We start from the raw sequence: 16,204 nt of genomic DNA, 5'->3' as shown, positions 1-16,204 counted from the left end.
AGACCGGCGGGCGCCTCCCGGGCTGGCGGACGCCTCTCGAGCCGGCAGGCGCCTCTTAGACCGGCGGGCGCCTCTCAGACCGGCGGGCGCCTCTCAGGCCGCGGCGCCTCTCAGACCGGCGGACGCCTCTCAGGCCGCGGCGCCTCTCAGGCCGGCGGGTGCCTCTCAGGCTGGCGGACGCCTGTCAGACCGGCGGGCGCCTCTCAGGTTTCTTACGCCTCTCAGGCTGGCGGACGCCTCTCGGGCCGGCAGGCGCCTCTCAGGCTGGCGAACGCCTCTCGGACCGGCAGGCGCCTCTCGGGCCAGCGGACGCCTCTCGGGCCGGCGGGCGCCTCTCAGGCCGGCGGACGCCTCTCGGACCGGCAGGCTCTTCTTAGACCGGCGGGCGCCTCTCGGGCCGGCGGGCGCCTCTGAGACCGACGGGCGCCTCTCGGGCCGGCGGGCGCCTCTCAGGCCGCGGCGCCTCTCAGACCGGCGGGCGCCTCCCGGGCTGGCGGACGCCTCTCGAGCCGGCAGGCGCCTCTTAGACCGGCGGGCGCCTCTCAGACCGGCGGGCGCCTCTCAGGCCGCGGCGCCTCTCAGACCGGCGGACGCCTCTCAGGCCGCGGCGCCTCTCAGACCGGCGGGTGCCTCTCAGGCTGGCGGACGCCTGTCAGACCGGCGGGCGCCTCTCAGGTTTCTTACGCCTCTCAGGCTGGCGGACGCCTCTCGGGCCGGCAGGCGCCTCTCAGGCTGGCGAACGCCTCTCGGACCGGCAGGCGCCTCTCGGGCCAGCGGACGCCTCTCGGGCCGGCGGGCGCCTCTCAGGCCGGCGGACGCCTCTCGGACCGGCAGGCTCTTCTTAGACCGGCGGGCGCCTCTCGGGCCGGCGGGCGCCTCTTAGACCGGCGGACGCCTCTCGGACCGGCAGGCTCTTCTTAGACCGGCGGGCGCCTCTTAGACCGGCGGGCGCCTCTTAGACCGGCGGACGCCTCTCAGGCCGGCGGACGCCGCTGGGCACGGACCGAAGCCGCCGCGGCTACCAGGGCGCATCGCTCCTCTCCCGGCTCGGAGCAACACGCTCTTAGCCCGCTCTAAAGCTCTCCATTTCCACTCGGCCAGCCTGCTAAGTGCCGCATTTCTATCCAATATTATACATATGGGAGTGTGGTGTCGATATCATAAATATTGATGGGTGCGGGCTGATGGGGCGTCGGCCCGCTATCAGCCGGGGTCATTGATCGTCACAGCAGAGCCGGGCTCTGGGCTGGGACCTGACACACAGCACAGCACACAAAGGTCTGACACACGGCTGCCATCTGACACACGACACCCGACACAGTGGTCTGGTGTGCCGCGGTGACGCGTCTCAAGGTCTGGTATGGCACACGGCATGCCGCGCAGAGGTCTGACGTACAGGGGCGTCCGGCCGTAACACATGACATACCACGCAGAGGTCTGACGTAATGCATGGCATGCCGCGCGGAGGTTCGACGTAACAAATGGCACACCACGTAGAGGTTTGGTGTGACAAACGGCATACCACGCGAAGGTTTGACGTAACACACGGCACACCACGCAGAGGTCCCATGTAACACACGTCATACCATGCAGAGGTCTGGCGTAACATGGCACGCCGCGTGGAGGTTCGATGTAACACACGACATACCACGCACAGGCCTGACGCACAATGGCGACCAGACATACCGCAATGACGCGACACTGGACACAGTGGTATGACACAACACAGGGACCTAACACCCGGTAGACAACAGACACTGACAGGAGCATGACACACGCCCCTGAACCTTGACCCACGATGGCAAAGATGTATAACACATATGGCTATCATTATCGTAGCACATAAACAAGCACTCAAAAGGGACATGACACACACAACATAAGTCTGGTGACAGCTGAAACCTGACGCACGGTGGCACCTGACACATGAAAGGAGCCTGACGCATCGGACCATGTATAGATGAGAAGGTCCAATACATGGCACGGGTGTCCGACATGGAGATGCTTCTGGCCCATGACACGCACCAAACATGACGTACGATATGGCAGCCTGACTAAACCATGAATTAAACTTAAACCGTGTCGTAGGCCTACGCAGTCGAACCTGAAACACTGTGGCTGCCACACCTCGTGGCACAGTTGAACGATTGACGCAATTATTAGCGTTTTGAATGTTGTCTCCTAACTCTTAGTAAATGCTATGTTCACGAACGTTGGGGAACTTCAGTAAATTGCTAGTCCAGGTTGTTTGTCTCAAAAAAGACACTTTCTATCAGGACAGCATCCAGCGCAAAATTACCTACGGGGGTTGTAAATTAGAAACACGGCTGGTAACTGGTCAGAGCAGCTTTAAAAGCGAGGATTTGGCCTAGTGTTTTCGGCTCAGTCGTTCAGTAATAATGGCTTTACGGCTCATAAAGTGGGCTGTAAATATGGCTGTTTATGGCACATATTAAACCGAGTAGAATGACTTGAGAACACACAAGGTGTTCTTGTGTTACGATCGGGTGTAAGAACACCGAGTGGGCGCGATCAAATCAATGCGATTTTTCGAACGACCGTAATTATCTATCCAAGAGGCATCGACCGCGGGTGTCAAAGCCACCAGTCAGGTACTTTGCGCTGAACCTAATGGCCACCCTGAAAACAGCCTGCGCAGGCACGATCCCACACTTTGATACTGCGCATTGCCTTGCACGTCCTGTTCGGTGTCTTAGGTGCACGTGCACAGACGACACGCTTACGACCTCCCCGTACGGCTGTCGGCACTGCGTGTTGATCGGCGCCAGGTGCGCGCGCGTGGCTGCAGGACCGGGCGTGCAGCCCGCTACACCCCTGCCGCCATCAGCTGATGTGATTGATCGCATGCTCTCCCCTCGCTTCACGGACGACCAGCGCCGCCTGGTCGCCGAAGAATTACCGCCGATCATCCCGTCGTTATGGAGGCCATTACGGCGCGATGGAACAGGACGCATTGCAGCCATAAGCGACTAATTATGGGCGAATATGATTACGGCCGTCACTTGAGAGGCGGATCCCACTTAATTAATTGTGGCGGATTGGCTTGCCGGGCGGTCCATTGTGGTTACGGGTTGGGAGCTCCCTGGCTTCGTCGTGGGTTCCAGGGGTACGGACCATGTGCGCGCGCAAATGGCGCCGCACGCTGCCTGTAATTGATTCGGGACAGACGACCCGGCATCATGAACTTTATGCATTCTGGTGGAAGAAACGCATGAAAAAGTGTGGCATGGGGAAAAACTCGTGAAACGAATGTACCTTCTTACGAATTAAAAGTTTTTTGTTGTATGCTCAGCGTTTCCGCGGCACCAGTCCTCACCATGCATGGTCTGGTAGGCTGGATAATCTTAAAGCTCTCAGAGTTTAAAATTACGGCGTAATTTATTCAGTTAAGCAAAATTGGGCACAAGTTGTGTGCTTTGTGACACGGCATTGCCATGCTTCGTGAATATTTGCCATTTTTGGTGGAAAACATCACGCCTTAGGTGGCGATTAAATCCGCGTGATGTACGTCGAACCCATTACGGCCACCACCGCCGCGCAAAGAGCCTGACGCGGTGCCTGCTGAACCAGCAGGGCGGCAGCAAGGCAAGGCTGGCCTGTTTGTCTGGAGGAGTCTCGGATCATGGAGGCGTCTCACCGTCCCGCTGGCAACAGTTTGCACATACAGGTGTACAGTGAGCGGTGACCAGCTGGTTGTGAGTCAAGGCGTCAGCTAGGGGGGGGGGGGCTGCCAGTGGTGGGCTGCACTGCCGCCGGGTACGGACCCCGTCCAAGACGCCCTCCTCCGCGTCGGCTCGGGGGGTTGCTGGTGTTGAGCTACACCACCGCCGGGTGCGGGATCCCCTCCCAGACGCCCTCCTCCGCCTCGACTCGGGGGGTTGCTGGTGTTGAGCTGGACCGCCGCCGGGTGTAGAGCCCGTCCCAGACGCCCTCCTCCGCGTCGGCTCGGGCTCCGCGGCGCCGCCCGTTCCGGGGCGGGGTCGTGTTCCGCTTGGCTGGTGCCTGGCGCGCGCGATACGGGGCCGCAGTCCCGTCGTCCCTCAGCCGACTATGTGGAGCTCCGGCGGCTTTAGTGCAGATAGTGGATGTTAGTACTGGCAGGAAGCTTCAGACGGCGTTAGTGCCGATGGTGGACTCTGACGCAAACAATGGACATCATGAATGAGTTGGGATCAGTACCGCCAGGTAGCGTTAGTACGGATATAGTTGGCGTTAGTGCCATGAGGTTAATACAGTCGGCGTTAGTGCCAATGAGGGGCGGAGGGCGGCGGAGGGGGGGGGGGGGGGTATTTCAGACAAAGGACCCCAGCTGGCGTCAGCACCATAGGAGATATAGAACAGACAGTGGACCTCAGTTGCCGTCGGCACCATAGGAGCGTAGTCCACCTTAGCCGGCGTTGGTACCATAGACAACGGCTGACGGGTCAGGCGTCAGGCATAGATGGCGTAGTAGAGACAATGGACCTCAGTTGCCGTGAGTACCATGGAGATCATAGTGCTGACACTGGACCTCAGTCTGCGTCGTTGCCATAGAGGGCGTAGTACAGACAGTGGTACTTAGTTGATGATGATATTTGAGTTTATGTGGTACTCAGTTAACGTCATTTCGAAAGGGGCGTGAGAACAGACAGTGGACCTCGGCTGGCGTCGCTATCATTGGGGGTGCAATACAGACAGTGGACCTTAGTTGGCTTCAGCACCATAGGGGACATAGTGAACCTCGGTCCGTGTCAGCATCATAGGGGGTGCACTACAGGCAGTGGACCTCACGCGGTGTCAGTACCGAAGAGAGAGGTAGTACAGGCAGTGGACCTCAGGCGGCGTCAGTGCCGAAGAGGAGCGGTAGTACAGGCAGTGGACCTTAGCCAGCGTCAGTACCGAAGAGAGAGGTAGTACAGGCAGTGGACCTCAGCCGGCGTCAGTACCGAAGGGAGCGGTAGTACAGGCAGTGGACCTCAGCCGGCGTCAGCACCGAAGGGAGCGGTAGTACAGGCAGTGGACCTCAGGCGGTGTCAGTACCGAAGGGAGCGGTAGTATAGGCAGTGGACCTCAGCGGCGTCAGTACCGAAGAGAGAGGTAGTACAGGCAGTGGACCTCAGGCGGTGTCAGTACCGAAGGGGACGGTGGTACAGGCAGTGGACCTCAGCCGGCGTCAGTACCGAAGAGAGAGGTAGTACGGGCAGTGGGTCTCAGCCGGCGTCAGTACCGAAGAGAGAGGTAGTACAGGCAGTTGACCTCAGCCGACGTCAGTACCGAAGAGAGAGGTAGTACAGGCAGTGGACCTCAGGCGGTGTCAGTACCGAAGAGAGAGGTAGTACAGGCAGTGGACCTCAGGCGGCGTCAGTACCGAAGGGGACGGCAGTACAGGCAGTGGACCTCAGCCAGCGTCAGTACCGAAGGAAGCGGTAGTACAAGCAGTGGGCCTCAGCCGGTGTCAGTACCGAAGAGAGAGGTAGTACAGGCAGTTGACCTCAGCCGGCGTCAGTACCGAAGAGAGAGGTAGTACAGGCAGTGGACCTCAGGCGGCGTCAGTACCGAAGGGGACGGCAGTACAGGCAGTGGACCTCAGGCGGTGTCAGTACCGAAGAGAGAGGTAGTACAGGCATTGGACCTCAGGCGGTGTCAGTACCGAAGGGGACGGCAGTACAGGCAGTGGACCTCAGCCAGCGTCAGTACCGAAGGAAGCGGTAGTACAAGCAGTGGACCTCAGCCGGCGTTAGTACCGAAGGGAGCGGTAGCACAGGCAGTTGACCCCAGGCGGCATCAGCACTAATGATGCGCGCTGCTGACGGCTGTGAGCCTCAGCTGACACAGAGAGGGTAGTTGGACTTAGCTTCCGTGTACCCAAGCATCGGACAGTATCGATACTGGACCTCAGTCTATGTCAGTGTCATAAGCGGGCCTTGCCAGGTGGCAGTGCCGATGCTGGGGCATGTTTGACGTCAGGTCAGATAAAGTAAATCGGACCCGTTAGTGAACATCTTCATCAGTGCCCATATTACACCCCTGTCTATGTCAGCATTTGTCTTGTTGACGTCAGCACCCCTACTGAACCTCTGTCGATGTCAGTATCGATATTAGCAAGGTGTCGACGCCAGTACCCCTATCGACCCTATGTCCAGATCAGTTTCGATATTGGCTCCCAGTTGATGTCGGTATCAATATTAATCCTCTTCAATTGTTAGTATCGATATTAATCCTCTTCAATTGTCAGTATCGATACTGTTCCCCTGTTGACGTCAGCACCGATCAGAAACTTACACAGTCATTAAAGCTTATAGTGGACCTCAGGCGAGAATAGGGCGTTAACAGTAAACATCACGCAGTCTCATTCACGTCACACCTCTTCCGATATCATATTGATGCTAACCACAACAGCAGGTCCGGTGCACATGCTCTACCTGTAATGCCCTCGCACGTCATTGACACCTGTATTGAGCGCTGCTGCCTCAAAAACTGACCTCCATACCCATGCGATTGCTGCCTGTGAAATGTTTTATGACATTTTAACCCGTGCATTCCACAGACATGTCACGCAGGTCCGATTCTGTCGTGTGTAGTGGTGACGTCGGTGGCCTCCTGTTGTAAAGAACCGGCCGTGCGGAGCGGGCGAGGGGGTCTTATCCCTTGCCACCCCTACCGGGCGCCGGTCGGCCCCACCCCGTCACGTCCGCCACTCTGTCGTCACCATCTGACCCGGCATCGGGTCGATGGCCGTCGGTTGTTCAGCCCCCCCCCCCCCCTCCCGCCCTCCTGCCCCCGCTGCCGCCGCCGTCGCCGCCCTGCCCGGATGCCGACTCTCCTAAACTGGACAGCTGGCGACGAAATGACGCAACGAGGCCGCTCAGTGCGGGTTAGGAGCGCCGCTTCCGAGCCGGGACATTACAAATGTCGCTTCGAAGACACCACTGACTGCCAGGAAACAAGCGAGCACAGGAAATCGTGTGTGGGCCGGAATGCCAGCAGAGTTTTAGGCCACATGAGCGCGAATAATGGAATGAAAGAAATAAAATTAAATAATTGAATGAAAGACAACACTGATTACCAGGAAACAGACGAGGACAGCAAATGACTCGTGGACTTCAATGCAGCAGAGCTTTAGGCCACATAAGCGCCAATAACGGAATGCTCAAAATGTGCAGCAAATCAATTTTCTGGATATCCCTGATAAGACAATACTGCTATTCCTTAACCGGCATCATATAACTCCTTTTATTTACATCACGTATTTTCAATCGACTGTCCCTCCCCCACTAGGTCTGCCCTTACCTCCTTCCTCTCCCTCTTCCTTTCCCTCTCGTTGTTCTGCTTCACCCTGCCGTGTGGACGCCTGGTTATCGCTGCGTCCCTCTCCCTCTCCCGCCGCCGGAACCACCAGGTCAACGACGGCGCGCCGCCGGCGGCCGCCGCCTCGGCGCTCGCGCCCTGCTGCCGCCGCGTGCATCATGTCCAGGCAAATGTCCTGTCCAAACCAATCAATTGCCAATTTCGGACGGAGGTTAGTGAGGCCATATAGTGCGGCGCAGCGCCGTTGTCGCGGTCGGCGTCGGAAACGACAAGGGGAGGCGTGACCGGGAGACTATCGATAGCGTCCCGCGCCAGACGCGGGCGCGCGCCACGCCGCCGGACGACCACGGACACATGGCGAACCGGCGTCAGCGATCAGCACTCTGCTTCTGGGAGCGTGCATTCCACTCACAAGGAATAGTTTCAAAGGCAAATGGGATTCGAAATTGTGTATTTATTCGGCAGCGGTTCTGCTTATCAACCCAACAGTGCTGAACGAATACGCCTAGTCATAATGTTGTAGACGAAGGTGCCTATGGCATGTGGCCCGGCATTCTCAAGCTTTGTATCGCCAAAAGTATTTGCGATATATGTGTATGCATATTTTATTTGTAACAGCGTACAAATGGCTTGGCTGCTATTCCCTAGAATTATTGCGATACTCTACATATGACGCGTACTCAAGCTGACACCGTCATTGATGGTGACATTTGTTGTACCTCGGCAATGCATGGGCCTAGGAATCTGGTCTTTCACTATGTGTTAACGATAGATTCCAACACCTTGCACAAAATCCCGGGGTTAGAGATATCCTAGGTTAGGTCAGTGATGACATTGACCAGAAGCGTGTAATGATTTGGTTTCATAATATGTTTGCACATGTTCAAAGTTTAGTTTCTGACCTTGACTGCTTATAATGTATCATTCCCTTCTCAAGGCCATATCGGTAATGCTTTGTTAAAAATGGACAAAAAATGTTTATGTCCTGCATTAACTGCTCTCTAAAGACATTTTCGGCTCTTCATAACATAGCATTCCTGCAATCTTGCTTGCTGTATTGCATTGCTATCGCTATGGCTACTTTCGCTGTCAGGTTATCCAAGGTCAGAGTAAGTCATAGTTTTACATTTGTGACCAGATTTGACATTTTGATGGTCATAATATTTAAGCCTTAATGGTGCATGTCTTTCAGTTTTGGAATGCCTTTCTAACATCGTTCTTCACACCGCTTGATTTGCTTAGTACTTTGTATGGCCGGACAGGCCAATGTAAGCACAGTTTGTATGTCACATTGACCTTCGTGATTTTACAGTTCCATCTGTCGGATGCAACTAGTGAGAGTTTGCCAATCCGTCTCTCTTGCTGCTCTAGCTTTCTAAGTTTTTAGATCTTGAGATCTTGAGATCTTTGTCATCCTTGGTGACAACAAAATGACAGCGCGTGGTGAAATGCTCTTAGGGGTTGTTAAACTCATGGTCTGTTTTGTGTTCAGTAGTACTTATTTCAGACCAAAGCTTGCCGATAAGCTGCACGGTGGGTTACAGACTTATGAGAGGTCAATTCAGTTCATGGGCAATCTTCAGTCATTCCAATTAAATCAGAAAAGTAGCTGCTCAACACTAATAAGCATCGCACAAAACAGGCATTCTATGGCCGTCCCCATGAGCTGGACAGGCAGCCTGTAGCGTGCTTTGCAACGAGGCCCAAGATGCATCTGTCTCCGGGCCTGGCACGACTGTAGGGGCATAAACTTAATCGGTACTGGGCGCCAGCATATTTCTCAGCATACTCCTCTGCATAAGTCGCTCACGCGGCATACATTGTGTATTACAAACACCTGAATTATTGTCAAACTTTCCAAGACTTTGCGCTAATTTTGTTGCACTTCACGCTTGTGCCCTTTTTGACATTTACGTCAGATTGACCTTTGTGACTTTCCTTTACTTTCTGAGCTACACGCCCGCGAAGATACGCGAACTATTTCGCGCAGACTTTCAAGGTTATTCAGGCATGCTTGGCGCCATAAAAAGCATCCAAATTCTGCCACTCCATTGGCCACGCGGTGTTCAAGGCCAAGAAGAATACAATCGTCGAGCCGATCATGCTAGCGTTCGTGAGCACAATTTCCAAATATAATAAACGCCAATTGGCCGTCAATCAATGTTCAGTAGACTGCACAAGATTCAATCACGAAACACGCTTTGTGGTACATAACATAGGAAATTCGACATGGTTGCTAAATATTACGGAAATAGACTTACAATCAAATATCTCCAGAATGGCGCACAACCGAATATGTGAATGCAAGTAAAGACATTCAGCTCACGAAGGAATATGTATGAACACCACGAGAAAGAACCAGAACGCGGACAAATAATGATGTTTGGCCCAGAAAACACCAAGTGCCGCCACAGCGCCGTATCAGGAGATAAGAGTACTACAAGTGAATGCCAAGGTGGCAATTTCGCGCGGCTCGTTTGGCAGCACCTCGACGTCATACAAGCATTACATGATGCATTCAATGACAGATTATTGACTATAGTTACTAAATGGAGGAAACTTGCTGCCTATCGCAGCCACGTTCTACTATCAGTGAGCTTATTTCAATATATCTGATGCCCGCTTCAATATAGGGGAGAGGGTCAATTTGACCCCGAACGTTTTTGAAGAACAATTTTTGGGCGGTACGGTTTAGCGGCATGGTATAGCGGCGTGAGTTAGATGTGCCTTGTATGATTGCCGGTCTGTGACATGTCAAGCCATGGCTGTCAGTGAAGATAACTTCTAGGGAATTGTTCAATCTGATGCGACGACAGAGTGTTTGACGAGGCCTTCATCTATGAAATAGTTTTTTAGACAATAAAACAGCCGAATTTGGGATAACAGCAAATTCTCCTGAACTGGGGAACTGGAGTCAGGGATAAAGGTCAGACCAACGCAAGAAAAACACGAACTCTTTTACTGGAAAGCTTGCTCGATGACGTAGTTTCTGACGCACATTTCGAAGTTCTTGATTACAGGGATCGCAAAATACATCTTGCATGCAGCTTTGTATAGTCAGATTAGACCAACGATCTTAAACAATCCAGTTAAGCCCATTGATTCTAGGATCATACCGTCTAACGTTGAAGCTCTAATGCTTATTCAAATTACTAAATAAAAAAAATACTGAGGGTTTTTTGGTCACCCTGACCTTTTAAAGGTCAAATATGGTCACTGCCATCACGTGAAGACCAGTAAACTTTTGCTTAGAACAGGTATGTAGGTTCAAAGCGGTTGTATGAGAACATCTAGGGTACTTTGGAGACCAATTTTCAGCTTTTTTGAAATTTTTTACCCTAATATTTGAGCGGATAGGTTTTTGGGATCAGAACTCACGCTAAGCAACGCTTGTTGTGTGAGCCCAGACCCCCACCATCCGATCGCGCAATTCCAGTTCAACAGCAGGGTTTGGTGGCGAAAGTTTAAGCGCCGCAGTGCTCGGCAGTCCTGCCCTCAGACGTCTGTCCTGCCCTCAGATGTCACCTGACCTTTAGCGCGGCCGCTGCCACCGGCCGCAGGCCACACCTGTCAAGGGCAAATAGCGAGCGCCTGATCCGACTTGAACGTACCCCCGCCTGGGGTGGATGGATCGGAAGGCGGGTCTATGGAACTCAGTTTCTTACACCAATACGCTCGCATACAGATCAACGCACCCTGTGAATTATATGTCTCTAGGTCTCCTAATTTTTACATCTCAGGGGCTTAAATTGACCTCTACCCAAGCGAAGGGCCTTCAGCCGACGACCCAGGAGCGTGTTAAAACCGCTATTGATAGACATGTTTTATATCTCGCATTTGTGATATGAAAAGTTGAAGTGACCGAATAACAAACGCGAGAAGTTTCCTCGATGTTCTCCACAATAGGCAACTTTGAAAGACGGCAACGAATCGATTTAGCACATCATAATTGATCCTAAAAATCGAAACGTTTTCGACAATGTAAACAAATGGAAAGCGATTTAAATCAACGTGTTATGCTTATCGGGGTAGGTTAGCGATATAGAGTTATTTTTGGGAGGGAAGAAACCTGCCAATCGTCTTGTCTTCAAGCTTGTTTGCCACTAAGTCTTTGCTTTCAGTGCGTTGTAGCTCTCACAAACTGTATCTAAGCCTGCAATGATTACCACATCCGTGTCTCAATGTCGTCACCCTCTAACCTCCTGTGGAAGAAACCCGCACCTATTTCAAGCTCACGGCATTTCCTGTTGGCAAACAGAGCTTGCGTGCATAGCTTTCACCTCAACACAGTGTGTCCATTCATCAAGTACTGAGCGGCGTATAATGCTGGTCAAAGGATCTCCATGCCGATGCGCCTTCACGCCACCTCCGGCTAGACAGACCGTAGTGTGTTTGCCGCGCCATTGCCGTCCAGAGCATCCACCGTCACGCACACACAACGGCGCAGTTTGCGGATGTCCAGTCTCTGGAAGCTGTTAGCGAGGCTGAGTGTCAGTTGCGTCAAATTGCACCGCTCGTGGGTAGGTGATGCTTACCTTTGAGCCAGTTTCTCACAGAATTGCCCTAACAGGCCATTGGTGGGCTAAGCAAGTCTGTGCATTGCACGGTATAGTTGCATTTCATTTCGAGTCTGCATCGGAAAGCTATGCAGAGATAGAGCCATAATCATCCAGATGTGGCGAGAATGCAAAGCACGTGCTCGGGTTAACTCGGTCTTGTAAGCAGCGGACCCTGATATTAGGATGTACGTCTTCGTCGAGCCCACCTAAGCTGGGATACCCAGTCGTAAATCATGCAAAGTGCCCATTCCCCGTCACGGCTGGTTTTCGTGTTGCAAATCTCAATGCTTGGGTAAAATGGCCTCCCAGCCAGGTGTGGAAACCGCTCGTGCCGCATATGAGGTCAGATGTCGGAAGGTCCTTTCCCTTTACCAGAGGGCGTCGCGAGCACGTCAATGATGTATGGTTAGTGCAATTCATGCATGTGTGCATTCAGAGGGTGTCCGTCGACCCAAGCCCTGCCTTCATCGAGTACGCCACACTCCCAGCACTATGATTTGGTAGGGCAGAGGTGGAATGCGTGCCTCATGGTTTTGGTCCCCACATAAGTAACAGCTCGAGACAGAAATACAGCGGAAAACCTTGCCAAAGGACGATGACAGTACTCAGTACCAGAAACGTTCCCAAGTTTGTGAGCTCACAGTCCAGCAAGCCGGTATTCTGTTGTTAGTCTTGATTGATATTTCAGAGTAAGCCGGCTGTGGTGGTCATTTTGCCCTTTAAGTGCCTCTGTGTCTGAAAAGTGACAAATTTTTCGCGAAGTTTGCGTAAAAGCTGCTGCAAATAAATCAGACGCAACATGGCTAAAACAAAACTAATCTACCTCATCTAATCAATCTGAATCAACCGTGCATGAGGCTGCTCGGGCGGCGGTGAGGACGACACCACTACGTAAGGACTCATTTCGTCGGAAATGGAATATGCTGAAAATCGACAAGCGGTACATGCGACGTGAAATCGACGTGTCATCCACTGTGGCGGAACGCCCTGCCAAAGGCGACTCCGGATATGCTCCGTGTATTCTCGGGTAAGAACACTTTTAAATGAGATGTTATTGCTTAAGAATACACGTAGCTATCGAGTCAATCATCGGTTCTTCGGAAGCTCCAAAAATACTGCGCCTGTGGAAGATCACCAGGCCTGCGACGCGTCAGGTGAAGTAGGAGAGAAAGTAAACAAAAATGAAACATTTAAGCCAAGGAAGAAACAAATTTCAGCACCGAAAGCCCCGGTACTGATCAAACCAAGCACAAGATATGTGTTAACGTGACAGGATAAGACAGACAGGCGCATGACCAAGATCGCAGCCTGCAAACGGACTAAAGCCATTAGCAACGGCATTCATATGTCCTCTCCTATGAAGTCGTTTGTCGACAATTTGTTAAGCATGCACTCCTTAACACAACATGTATCTCGGTAGGTTTTATCGCTGTTGTCATCGCGTGTGTGTGTGTGTGTGTGTGTGTGCGTGTGTGTGTGTGTGTGTGTGTGTGTGTGTGTGTGTGTGTGTGTGTGTGTGTGCGTGTGTGTGCGTGCGTGCGTGCGTGCGTGCGTGCGTGTGTGTGTGTGTGCAAGGGGGCAGGGATGAGGAATGTGACAAAGTAATAAAACGTAATGACAGCATAATACACATTCCAAATTTTCCAGTTGCTTGAAGTGGTCTTACATACGAACATTAACCGATTGCACAATTTTGTGCATAAATGCTTCACTTCAGGGCATTCTAACTGACATGATGACATTCTAATTCACTTCCAAAATAAAAATGCCTGCCAGGATTTAAAGTATCTGCTTGGAGACGGATAAGTACTCATCTTAACGACATGGAGAAACGGTTGCAGCCGTATACCTTCCTCGAATGCGAGCCTAAATGCCTCAGGACCCTCTCTGGTGAGCCGAGTCCACAAAAAGCCGTTTGACGTAAGCCCCTGCCTAAATGGGCGCAGCGAGTGCCCGGATCGCGGCACGTGGAGTGTAGTGGGCACATGTGACCATCGAGCGCTGAAGATTTGCTCAACCCGGACCTTGATCCATCGAGAGCCCGCCAGAATTCGTCAGCTGCCCTCCGACAAGCATGAGTACTCCGACGTCGTGAAATATCAAATGAAAGAGGTTCACCGAACACCATCAACGGAGCATGCTCAGGCAGCAGGGCAGTACCTGTTGTAAAGATCCGAAGATATCTGACTAGAACTCTATGTCATCGGCTTCCAAGAAAGATGAACGCAGCCTGTAGAAGATCACCGCAGATAACGCTAAGGTGACCAATGCTGCAAACAGACTACTTTCGGTCATATAGTACAAGAATCCAAGCACTAGTAATCTGATGGTGAAAAACAATCCTGAGGCTCAACCTTCACTGTTGAAGTCGAGCAAGGTGACATATAGGTTTAATGGTACTGCTGGTAAAAGTGCGCGACTTCCAGGCTCTGAGTGCATTGGTTAAACTACAACTACGTTCAGCAGAAAAATGGCAACGCATCTACAAGATGGAGCTATCTTTCCTGAGTTCTCTGAGGATTTCTGGGCTAAACGCCGCGAAAATGCGCAGACTATTTCAAGGTTACCCAGGCATCCATGACATCATAATAACGCCATTCAGATCCTTTGATTTCCACTGGTCATGCAGCATATGAGGCCAATAAAAATATAATTGTCAAGTCACTCGAATCTGGCGTCTGTGAGCACGATTTTCAGGTATAACGGCCGTCAATTGGCTCACCCATTGCTGTGAAAGTTAAGCAAACTAACACAAATTTCGTTCTATCACGCCGAGTCCTATTACAACAATTTCGATGTGTCTGGTACCAAAAAGAAAAAGATTTTTAATAATATTTTGCTGATCCATGAACCATTTGTTGTCTAGAGAAACCAAGCGCTCACGGCGTGCCGGGTGAAAGTTTTCATGCAAGATAAGCCGTTAATTTTCCCACTTCGAGACATTTTACATGGTTTCAGTCAGACGCCGGGCTTCCACGAGCTACCCCTGAACGATCGGAAGTGTCCCGGCAGATTAACATACAGGGCCCCGGCCCGAGTGTAGGGACCCCCGGTCAAACGGAAAGAACTCAAGACCAGTGTGCATGAATCAACGCCCTTGAGCGATCGAGAGTGCCTTGGCAGGTGAGCGTATGGAACACCGGACAATACCGAAGGGCCCTATGCAAATGAGATCAAAGAGAAAGACACTTAAACCAACGTGGAGGTCCTCTGGGCATCGAATGCCTCGTTGTGCCTTATATGGGTCCCAGCAACAGCGCAGGGCCCTGCGAGCATGTGGAAAGAACCGGAGACCAGTGCGAAGGCCTCTGAGTAACCGAAAATACCCTGGCAGATTACCATATGGAGCCCCAGCAGTAGCGTGTGGAGCCATTCAGCGAGAGTGAAGAATCGGCGGAGGGCCCCCTGATCGATCAAGAGAGCTCCGGCATGCTAGCAGATGGTGCTCCAACAGCAACGAAGGGCCCTTCGAAGAAATGCAGAGATCGAGTGTAACGTGGAAAGCTCATTATTGATCGGATTAACCCGATAAGTGGCCATACGGGGGCCATACTCCGACAACAGCGTAGATCACCTGGACAGCGTAATGAGTCCAAAATATTCCCCAGTTACCGCCTTCTCAATCAGTGAAGAATTATTTGTGTCCGCTCACTGGTCCCACTTTCGCTTGCAACTGTTGTTGGTTGCTTGGGGTCTAAATATGTCTGTCCCGATGGCTCAGTTGGTTAGAGCGCGTACCATCCGTTCCACCCACCCGTGGCGCTGTGGGTTCGAGGCGCTTCAGGCGCTCGCTATTTGCACTTGGCAGTTGGTTTGCGGCCGCGGTAAAGGTCACGTGAGGCCGAAGGGCAGGATACACCGTGCCGAACATCGTGGTGCGCTAACCTTTCACCTTCAAATCCCGCCGCTGACCCGGAGTTGCGCGGCCGGATGATAGAGGTCAGGGCACATATAACAATCACTGCTTGGCGTTAGCTCTGTTCCCATAAATCGATCCATTCAAAATGCTCGGATTGAATCTCCAAATAAAAAAACGCTCAATTTAGTTGTGTTTCCTGGTTTAAAAACTGCGTTCATGCGGGTGGCTATGCAAAAACCTCGTGGGAAAAGCAAAATTCTGAGAATACTTTGCGGACAACTGAAATGCATTTTCTAATGATATTTACAGTTATCAGCCCGGGTGCTAGCAGATATCGGTCTCTTGATTAACACGCGCTCGGGTGGGGGTGAGGGTGGGGGTGAAGGACAAGTTGACCGCCACATGTTTTTCCGGAATGGTTTTCGAACGGCACGGAGCCACCTCGCCAAACTTTGCGTAGCTGTAGGCAATTGAACAG

Source organism: Pollicipes pollicipes, unplaced genomic scaffold (genome assembly GCF_011947565.3).
Source record: "Pollicipes pollicipes isolate AB1234 unplaced genomic scaffold, Ppol_2.1 Scaffold_4740;HRSCAF=5597_pilon_pilon_pilon, whole genome shotgun sequence".
In the NCBI taxonomy this organism is placed as follows: domain Eukaryota; kingdom Metazoa; phylum Arthropoda; class Thecostraca; order Pollicipedomorpha; family Pollicipedidae; genus Pollicipes; species Pollicipes pollicipes.
Note: the sequence above shows the minus strand (reverse complement) of the source record.